At 44.6% G+C, this 8,777-nt stretch overlaps 1 long non-coding RNA gene across 1 annotated transcript; it reads right to left on the reverse strand.

Annotated features, from left to right (window-relative positions):
* Positions 1–218: 218 nt before the first annotated feature.
* On the reverse strand, positions 219–7,050 carry LOC308114931. Its single transcript, XR_013935656.1, has 3 exons — positions 6,636–7,050; positions 6,069–6,223; positions 219–2,261 (listed from the first exon to the last, which is right to left on the reverse strand). It is a non-coding gene; the product is annotated as an uncharacterized lncRNA (long non-coding RNA).
* Positions 7,051–8,777: the final 1,727 nt, after the last annotated feature.

Consider the following 8,777-nt stretch of genomic DNA (forward strand, 5'->3'; position numbering starts at 1 on the left):
ACACGCACACACACGCACACACACACAAAAATTGCCCAGGGCAGAGGAAGCACAGGAAAGCAAATCCGCTGTGAAGACACCATAAAACCAACACTGCAGAGAGACCGACCACTTCTGTTTTTCTGCATCCACAAGCTAAATACATGCTAATGACATGCGGCGCACATGTGAGGACACAGGAACACACAACATGCAAGGAGAGAGAGAGTCCTACTTACAGAATGAATCAGACGGTATCAGAAGCGGTCTGCCATATTATCGCTGTAGTAGTGAGTCAACACAGGCATTGAGATCTGAGACCACTGAGTTTCAGCACTTCATCCAAGGGGGGAGATGCCGTGGGGGAGTCAGAGGAGTTCACGCTGTGTCACTGGGGGTGAGGGCATACACAGGGAATGTGTAGGAATCCAGTGTTTATACTCACAAGGAGGAAAAAAAACATAATCCCTACAGAACGAGGCAAGAAAAATCAACAATTGATGACAGGAGAGGTTCAGTTCTGTGTAAAGAGAGAATGAGGGATTGATTGGCTCGCTGTTTTTCTTATTTCTATCTCTCACTTAATCATAGAAATCAGAAGAAATAACAAGAGCCCCTCTTGATAAATGAGAAAAGGAAGGTGTGAAAAATTAGTCAATCAAAAAGGGCACCACCTTTCCTTTCTTTTTCTTTTTTTTTGCGGTTGTCTGTCTGCACACCTCTTGTTTTTCACGGGACTGCAGAGGGCCTATAAGCAGAAGAAAACCAATCACCGCGCCAGACGACGAGAGAGCATGAAGGAGTAAATGACAAGCAGATGAAGGGGAGGATTTCCGACACCTGCTCTCTCCCTCTGTTTCTCTGCCTGCCGCTCTCTCTCTCTCTCTCTTCCTCTCCTCTCCAACCTTTCTATTTCCTTTCTAGTAACAGCCCCCCCTCACTACCGTCTTGTTTTATTTTTTTTCTTGTAGCGCACGGGCCTGCCACAGCACTGACTGAGATGGATGCAGATGAACTGAGATCCTGGAGAAGCTACAACCACAGGGATGCTCCTCTTCTTCCTCTCCGTCTCGGCTTTCTTTCCTTCTCTCTGCCTTCCACTCACATGCTGCACAGAATGACAATGAAATGCTCGCCGTCTACTGTGCCGGCACTGGATGTCTGCCTGGCTCTCTGCCTGACACTTCGGCTGTGTACCTGTCTTGCCTTTCTGCCTGTCTGTCGTTCAGCACAGTTGTGCGTTTACCATGCCATATTTCACACTCTTCTCCACCCAAATAGATGCAGTTGAAAACAACACATAACAATGGCCTCCAATTCAAGAGCCCCCCTTGGTGTAAATCCTGAACCCTCCCCTGTTCATTGCGCGGCCAAACCTCCAACACGGCAGAGACGAATTACAAAGAGACTTTGAATCTCCTAAAGGATTTCAGACAATCCAAGTTAATTCCCTTTTCTTTTTTAACTCTCTATCTGTCCTTCCTCAGTCCCCACCTTCCTTTACCTGTTTCCCTGATTCCTGCCCCGTGTTTTTTCACCTTCTGCTCTCCTCAGTGCCAATCTCCTTTCTCGTTACCTATTCTGGACGGTCTGTCCCTCCTCTCCCTCCGTCACCGAGGGAAGATGAAGAAGAATGGTGCTGCTTCATAATGTATTTCTCTACAGTGCGGGAGAAAGATGGCTAAAAAGAAGGCGGGATGAATGTGAGATAACTAAAAGGGGCTTTTGAAACTGTTCTTTACAAAAAAAAAAAAGAAAAAAAAAGTCCTCCTCCTCCTCCTCGACAACAAATCACAACAGCGAGCCTCTCAAGGGGGGATTTTCAATTACTCGCTTTTGCCCACAAGCCAATCTGGAAAAAGTGGCCCAGCTCTCAGGTGTACACCGAAGCGTCGTAATCTCGGCAGGATATCCGGTCGATAAATCCGGACGTGTCCAAAAGCTCCGTACCATCGCTCAAGCATCCCTGCAGCTTATTTCATTTGAGATGAAGTCCAAGAAGCTCAACTGTACGCTCAACGCGCTGGATTGGTTTGTTGTTGCACGCCGACTCCTCCGAGGCCTGTGGCCCTCTGCTTATCTCCACCACCCGGAGAGGGCTTCTGGTATCGCACTCCGCCTTGTCCGGCAGCCTCAACTCTGCAGGCTGAGTCCCGGCAGGGATGGCTGGAGCTGATGGCTGGAGATGGTGAAAGCAGTTAGGTGTGGAAAGCTAGTCGCTGGAGGGTTGATGTTGGCTTCCATGCCTGCCATTTGGTGTCCATCTCTGCAAAGCCTCACATCTACGAAGGAGAAGAAAAGTAGAGGTAAAGTAGGAGAGAGGAGAGGGAGAGCATGAAAGGTTAGCCTGGTGACATTTGTGTCACTCTGCCTTATCACGTATGTCATTCTCCTCCTCGTCACACTCCACCCCGCCTGTCGTCCTGCTGTCTATTCCGTCCTTGTCACTCTTCTACCGACTTTGCTGCTTGTTTGCTCCTTCCTCCTCTCCACTCGCTCTATGATTTGATCCTTTCAATCCCTCCCAACAAGCTCATCTTCAAGCACCCACTCCATCATTCTATTCCTTCTATCCGGGCTCATATCTACACCTCTCCTACTTTGATTCAATCATCTCTGCTGTCTTTTTCTTTTAATCCAGGTTAGCTGTCCATCATGATAAACAGGCCGAATGTGAGGGAGCACACTGAAGGACAGAAGAAGACCTCTGACTGCTGCCAGAGCCCGAGGACTGCTGCGTAGGACTGCAGCAGAGCCTCATTGCTCAGGTGTAAGTAGACACACTTGACTGGTCAGATTTTATTCAATGTTCAAAGTCTTGTTTGAATGCACGAGAGCTCAATATTCAGGTTCCACAGTGTGGAAAACGCTCTCTCTGAGAGCCCTGTTGCACTCTGTAGTCGACACCGTCTTTGCTTTATTGTCATGCTGAAAAATAACTGCGATGAATAAAATGAGACTAAATATTTTCTATTCAGCACCATCAATGGAAACATTTGGTAATGAATGATACTGTCTGCAAACTGTGTAAAATACAGTTAGATTGATTCCTACCTCTTGCATGCGGAACACACTAAAGGAACCATTAAAGATGGAAGATTAATTCCACCATTTATCTAAGTAACATCTGCCTAGCATGCCTGGATCTGGAGAACTGTCAGAAATGTGCCCATTCTTTCCCAAGATCACCTCATCTTTTAATAAATGCCAGCTATTCAGTTCAAAATGTGTGACACACATTGCGAATCGCATCTGTGATTAGACTGTGGAATTCCTGGGGTCCAACGTAATGACTTCTACATATGAGCGCAAAGCTCTTATTTCTTTGCCATCCCAGAATTTTGGAATTGTTCAGAAATATTAAATACTCTCGGAGTTATTGTAATGAGAAGTATGCATGCCAAATCCTGTCGAAAGCGCGGGACTAAAAGGGGTAAATTAGGCTTCGTAGGTTGCCTTCAAATTAATTAGAGACTCAGCATAAAGACAGAAACGCTTGATATTTTTGACAAAGTTTGAATTATAATACACTCGTGGCCCATTTTTATTCAACAGGAAGCCTAAAATTGCTCATTAAAAATAAAGTTGCGTTCTATGTTATTCCTTACAATATATACAAGTGTCTCTTTGTTATGAGCTGAGTCTCCTAAAGAAGTTTTTTTGTTTTGTTTTTTTTAAATTGTGGGACTCCAATAAAAAAGCTGCAGCTAAAAAGAATGAAACACATTTTAAGAGTTAGAATATTAGGAACATCTCTCAATATAATGAAGTCTAGTTCAACACTACTGTTAATTACAACCTCAAAAATTAAATAAAACTAAATACATATAACTTTATCACCATTTCTGACGTAGAATTTATATCAGAGCCATTGTGCTGGATCAGATTAGATCAGAAAAATGTGTCTGATCGGGTGAAACGTGAGTGTGCACTATATTTAACAGAAAACACAGAAAAGTGTAAAGGATCCTCTTCATATGAAGTACCAAGCCACTTTAGTCACTAAATGTTATTTGTGTCTGCAGCAACATTCACTGCTTGACCTAAATTCCAGTTTTCATGTGTGAATTTTAGACTTGGAGGTTTTTTCTTCAAGCAGCATCACATCCATCCTGAAAGGTCACAGAAACCCAATTTAATAGTGCTGTGCTGAATATAAAATTGAAAGTAAAACCGAGAATATCAATAAGATCTAGTATGTGATTTAATCAAAATCTTTAACTGCACAATTGGAACTGTCATGCTTTATATCTATTCATGATCTGACAAGACATATGTGTGCATCCCTTCAATGTTCTGTGTCCTGTGCAGACAGAGATGTACGCAGATTCCAGTCGGCAAATGGTAGAACTGTTTTTTCTCAGGCCTGCATGCCTATAGAGTTTCTTTTTTCTCATTTCCTTGGGAATTGCACCACTTTTTGTCAAACATATTACTTAAGTGTAAAAATAGCACAACAAAGTGAAATAGGGCCCAGTAGGTAACATCGCCTCTGTTCCTATGCAACAGTTGGCACCTGTTGAAGATGAAAGAGTCATTTCAAAATTTCAATCAGAAATCTCACCGCTCACAGCTGAGTGACAGACCCCCTCCATGAGTCAGAAGAGTAAGAAAAAAGAAAAGAGATGTATTTCTCTGAAAGTAAATGTCAATATGTGCAGCGCTACGCCGTAGCATATCTTTTCACAGACAAAAATCATTTAATGCATTTAGTGACTTCCTCCGTTTTCTGGAGTGCACTGGGGTGACGGTCCATTTACACTGAAACATTAGAGGCCATTCAGTCATCAGTTGCAATCAATACCCCTGTATGGATAGATATAACCCTGCTTTGACATCCATACTCTCAGAGGACCATTTAGGATGAGACCATGTATGGGTCGGCTCCCCTGTTAGGCCACCTCTGTGTGTGTGTGTGTGTGTGTGTGTGTGTGTGTGTGTGTGTGTGTGTGTGTGTGTGTGTGGTTTGGCTGTTGGCACCATTAGCCATTAGCATGAATGGTGTCACAGGTGTGAAAAGACGTAGGTGGGTGTGAATTGCTGTGCAGAAGGTATGTCAGCAAGTAGCAGGAAGGAAAAAGTGTGCGTAACATGAATGACTGTGTGTGTGTGTGTGTGTGTGTGTGTGTGTGTGTGTGTGTGTGTGTGTGTGTGTGTGTGTGTGTGTGTGTGTGTGTGTGTGTGTGTGTGTGTGTGTGTGTGTGTGTGTGTGTGTGTGTGTGTGTGTGTGTGTGTGTGTGTGTGTGTGTGTGTGCATTTGTACATGTGTCACTGCTGTCATGCCTAAAGCAATTAAACACACTGATCTACTTCATAACCTTCTGTTCCTTCGTGCCCACACACTGAGGCTGAACACACACCTATGTCCTCACCGCATCGTATCAAAGGTGTACACATGAAACACTAAAGGAAATGATTGACACACAGAAATAGCAATCCTTTCTTTCACTCAATCACTCACACAAGTGCACGTACACACACACACACACACACACACACACACACACACACACACACACACACACACACACACACACACAGAATGGCTCCATTCATTGTCTGTGTCAAGAAAGAGACTCAAAATGTCTTCAGTATGTCTGAATTCAAACAGAATGAGACGAGCTTGAAGAGACCAAGAGGGAGGGATGGAAGTGATGAGGGGGAGGGGTGACAAAGCCAAAGAGGAGAGGAGAGAGAGGGGCAAAGGGAATGTAGGGAGATGGGGAGAGAGAGGGAGAGAGGGGGAGACAAGCAACAAAATGAAGTGAGCCATTCAGATTTTGTCTAAATCCATCAAACTGGACAGGCCTGTTTATGTCCGGATTAACGAGCTTGGGGTGGGGGCTGTCGGGGTGTACGGAAAGGAGGACGGAAGGAGGGATGGAGGGAAACAGGTGGGGCAGTGGTAGGGAGGTGAGTTGGACAGGGTGAGCGGGTGAGCCACGGAAATATCAAGGGAACCAATCAGAAGTGAAAATGCTGAGATTGAAGAAGAGGAGACAGCTGGGATGATGTCGGAAAATGAAAATCAGAGGCAAAAGAGAATAGAGAGAGGTGAAGAAAGAGAGAAGAGAGGGATGGACACTCACCCATTTCAGCGAGCTCTCCACAGGCAAGCACAATCCCCGCTCTGTGATCCCATCCTGGGGAAAGGCGCAGAGAGATCCTGGAGCTCCCTCCGCTGAATACCAATGGAGCTGCTATTATCAGCTCACACATACACACTCGCTCACACACACCGGCACTGAGGAGGAAAAGGCACAAACACACAGAGTCAAGTCTGGGCTAGTTGTTTCAATTAAATTAATAAAATAAATAAAGAGGCGGCTTGGTGATGCAAACAACACATCACACAAGAAGAAATATTGCAGCACAAATGCATTTCCATTTCCATTCCCTCTTTCCTCTCCCTTTTTTTTCTCTTTTCTCTTTCTTCATGAAAAAAGCATCAGAGGCAGCACACGAGCCAAAGGCATCAGCGCACACGCACACGCACACACACACACACACACACACACACACACACACACACACACACACACACACACACACACACACACACACACACACACACACACACACACACACACACACACACACACACACACACACACACACACACACAGCACATATACACAACCTATAGAAATACTTACTGAGCAGATATTCAAAAATCTCACTGAGTCCCACTGCTGACTTTATGCCGGCTTCCAAGGGTGTTACAGAGAAATGAGTTGTCCGCTGTTTTCTATCCCCCCGTCTGTGGCTTCCTCACAGTATTTGATGCAGAGATAAAAGGATGTGAAGAAAGACTGATGGTACTCCCTCGTTTTTCTCCTCACCGGCAGTGTACATCCAGTTTTGGTGTCTCCATTTGTTGATTCAGGTCCGATCCGTCTGCCTGCCCGTGGACTCCGCTGTGAAACGGCGACACGCGACTGCAAACTGCATTCACTTAGTCACCCTCCCCTCTGCCTCTCCCCTTGCTCAATAGTATACCCCTACCTCCTTGGCTTTCTCCAATCTAATCAGCGCTCTCTCTCTCTCTGTCTCTCTCCCTCTCTCTCTGTCTCTCTCCCTCTCTCTCTCTCTCTCTCTGCACCCTCCCACTCTCTCCCCTCCCTCTCTCTCTCTCTTTCCCAACACCCACTCTTTCTCTCCCTCTCTCTCTCCCTCCTAGGTATTTTTCTCAAAGATGAATATCAACTCCCCCCCATCATCAACACCAGCACCCTCTCTCTCTCTCTCTCTCTCTCTCTCTGTCAGGTTCTCCGATAAGCATTGGAAATAAGGCAAAAAAAAAGAAAGAAAAAAAAGAAAAGAAGAAGAGAGAAAACTGGCCATGAAGAAAGCGCAGCCTATCTGAAACTGCCACACATTTACACACAGACGCACGCCAACGGAGCGAGGGCGAGCGCGAGAGCAATCATAGAGATGTGTTGCATCCATAGCCAGGGTAAACTGCCCTGACACAGTTTGACATGGCGACATGCTCAGGGTGACAAGCACTATCACACCACCACACCATTCGTCTCATACTCTGTGACATGCAACACACACACACACACACACACACACACACACACACACACACACACACACACACACACACACACCAACGTATACATATCTACATACTGCAGAAATGGCAGTAAACACACATGTGGCTAACATACGCTGACATGATGTCACTAATGTGCACCAACGCAAAATGACGCAACAACACAAACTTACATAAATCCTATAGGTAACCTTAAACATCCATGTAAGTGTATGTCAACGTATAATGTAACCTTTTCTGATTTATTTCTGCTTTATTGCCGTATTTCAGTTTTATGTCACATAATTCCTCAACTTCATTAGCAAAGCTATAAAAGAAGTATAGCAGGGACCTTGCGGTTTATGGCCATCACCTTAACATCAATGCCACTAGGGTACCCTTCAATTTCAAATATAAAACTCCAATCAGCTTGAAAATATATTCTATCTCTTTAGACTTTCTTCACACCAACATATAAAGAGGAAATCCTCTCAACTTTTAACAGTGCATCTCAGTGTCTGTGATGTCAAGAAAAAGCCTGTTTCATCACAAGACAGTGTTTGTGAGACTTTAAAAAAAAAAAGCACAAATAAAAAATAATTAGAGAGATTGCACTTTAACCGCTCTCTCGTGTGATCTGAGCGTTATAGTTGTCAAGAAAATCACGCAGGATGTGTAAGCCTTCATGATATGACCCTCAGCAGCTGGTGGTTGATCTCAGGGACCCATAATAGCGGTACGTCGGCACATTCAAACCATCCGAGCCTCTGAAAGCTTGCTTCTCTAGCCTCTAGATCACCACTAAAAACTAACAATCAGATCAAAAGAAAACAGAGAACAAAATGTAATAGCCGTAGACACCGCAGTCACCCACCCTGACAGAGTAACTCCACTTCAGCATGAGGCAGAATGACACAGAAACTCTTAGTCAAGACAGCATGGTGAAGAGGACACTGCAAAGTGAGATATAGACACAACAGTCTCTCATGGTACCCCGGAAAGTCCTCCCTAGTTTAAAAAAGTGACCAAAGATCAGGAGTGAGCATCTGGCAGCCACTTGTCCACCTTTGAACCCAATATCCATTGGATTTATATTTCCCTTTTTTGGTGGGAATTATCAAAGTATGCTGCCGTTCAGCCATTCACTTAGCTGTTTGCGTACACCGTTAGGTGTATATACAGTATGTATCTTCTGTGTTCGTGTGCACATTAACAATTTCAAACTTAAAAAAAAAAGCGAGGTCACAATAGCAGGTTT

This window comes from Lipophrys pholis (assembly GCF_963383615.2).
Source record: "Lipophrys pholis genome assembly, chromosome: 9".
NCBI classification, from domain to species: Eukaryota; Metazoa; Chordata; class Actinopteri; order Blenniiformes; family Blenniidae; genus Lipophrys; species Lipophrys pholis.